Source organism: Nothoprocta perdicaria, unplaced genomic scaffold (assembly GCF_003342845.1).
Source record: "Nothoprocta perdicaria isolate Ctin4 unplaced genomic scaffold, notPer1 scaffold_62, whole genome shotgun sequence".
NCBI lineage: Eukaryota > Metazoa > Chordata > Aves > Tinamiformes > Tinamidae > Nothoprocta > Nothoprocta perdicaria.
In genome coordinates, this window is record NW_020455888.1 from 2,752,614 (window position 1) to 2,755,107 (window position 2,494).

Below are 2,494 nucleotides of genomic sequence, written 5' to 3' on the forward strand. Positions count from 1 at the left end.
GACCCCTCTGACGTGCAGGATACCACAGTCCCCGCTTGTTACCGTTCACATTCTCTCCAAACCAATCCTCTATCTTTTTGTTTAAAATAAGGAATTTTTGTTTTCTCTCTCTAAAACCGGCACCTAGCTGAGGGCTGAGGCCCTTCGCAAACGCTTCGTATTTGGGCGGCGCCGCCTCGTTCTTGCAGGAACCGCTGCCCGAGCGGCTGCAATTTCACCGCTCGCTGTTCCTCAGCAAGCGCCCGCTTCTGACCGGCRCGAGGAGGCAAGTTCAAGCCAAAGCGTCGGCAATCGCCGGCCTCCCATCAGCAGTCTTGCAGCAAAGCCTGTCCTAACGCTGCTGGGAAGGGGGCTGAGGTTTCACTAGCAGGATTTCGTGACCACCCAAGAGAACAGGGCGCTCGGGGAGGCAGGAGGCCCCTCCAAAAGGCCCTTCRAGAAGGGAACCTACCCCGTTGCGGCACCTGCCCCCTGCAATAGCCGTTCCCTGCCTCAAAAGAGGTTTCCTGATGATGCAAAGCGTCCCCCAAGACGCGGACACGAGCTCAGGMGATGCCACGTGCAGGTACGAGCTGCTGCCGGGACAAGTGGCGGCGCTCCCCAAAGCCCACGCTGCCCCTCAGCAGCCAACAGGGCCATCGAGAGCATCACGGAGACGACGGTTTTGGGCTCTTCTCCTCAGGAAGCAGCACTGGTAGCAGAAACCTCCATTACCTGCGCTCCTCAGCRTGAGCTCGCGTTGCCAGCCCGCTCGGCCCAACCAAGCCGAAGGCCGCGGCGCTCCGGGTGCCAGCGCTTCCCGCTCAGCTCCAAGATGGGCCAAATCCTCCAAGTTGCCTTTGCCAACACCAAGAGCGGGGAGCAAAGGCACAAGACCCTGGGATCCTACATGTCCTAAGAGCAAAAACCATCAACCTTCCTCTGATAACTCAAGGAAGCAAAAATAAAAAACCCTTCCGAACAGAAAATTTATTTGCAACCAGTTGTCATCGCTCCAGAGGGCATCCAGTTGGGGAAAAAATGCCTGGTCTGCCCTAAGGCAGCTGCTTTTCCATAGGGAGACCTTCTGAATGGTGCAACTCTGCTGCTTGAAACGGAAAGCAAAGATCAGACCTGGGAACACCCACGCCAAAGAAAACCCCGAGCCYTGATGATATCAAGCGAGCCGTTTAACTAAGTATTTAAAACCTCTGCAATTATTAGTTTATTAGTATCATCCAGGATTCAGATGTTCAATATTTCTCCTGAAGTTATACATAAATGCAAATTGAAATAAGAATCTGAAAGTCAAAATTGTATAACAAAACAATACTCCATCACAAAAGCGTGTAAAATTACAAGAATGCTTTTTTTCTTTTTTTTTTTTTCTTTTTTTTAAACACTGGCACTTAAGAGAACCATAATTTTGTAACCAAAAAAGTTGCCAAATTGTCCCCCAAACTMGTAAGCAGGTATATGTGAAAATAGTTACAGTTGCCAGCACTTGAAGTTTTACTAAATATGCAAAAAAACCCTTAGCTTTGGTTTTGGAAGAGAACTATATTTGACCAAATTAGACATTGTTGGTATACCATAAACATTTTACTTCTTAATGCAAAAATTTAATAAAATGTACTTTTCCATACAGCTATATTTAACTTAAAAATGGGCAAACATCAAGAGTGCGGTATAAAACCTAACAGGAAAAATACATCTTATCTCATTTTCAATTTGAGACAATATACAACTTTGCTTAAAGGGCTAAAACTAGAATTTCAAGAATACAAATATGAATTTACATAGATTTAACAAATAATAATGGTACCATTTATAGAAATCTTAGAAAGAAAAAAAAAATCATTTCTCATGGGCCATTTGCTACCAGGAGAGTTTCATGGTATAAAGCCCGTGGCCAGCGCCAGACCTGTCACCAAAAAATGTGGCAATCTGGGTTTGCACTGCACACATTTTTGGGGCGCTCGCCTGTCACGAGTGGTCAGAGATTTACAAATACGTTTGCCTCTACGTGGTGACAGAGTCACGCGCGGAAGCTGCTCCGCAGCGGGAGGGCGGCCGCTCTTCCCGGGGCTCCTTCCCGCGCAACTYGGCTGCGTCTCCTCCCCGCTGCTCCCCACGAGGGTCTCGCTGCTGCAAGGCTGAACTCTATACTTCTCAACTCTCCCGGACTGGTAAACTCATGCAACTCAAGAGAATATTACGCTTCACAAAAATCTGAACAAGTATCCCTTTTGCTGAGATTGACTTCTTGCTTTGTTTCCAGTTACGGAAGGCTGTTCTTTCACCGTATGCCTACATATATATGTTTCTTTTCTTACCCTATCATGATTATGCAGGGTATGCAGATCAAAGCTTGGTTTGTCAGCTGGTTATATGAAAGATGAAAACTGTAATATTCGCGTGATCCCAAATGGGCATTCGACAAAGCAAAGGATGAGTTCCCCTCAAAAAAAAAAAAAAAAAAAAAGAAGAAAAAAAAATATGATTTCTCAAGGGC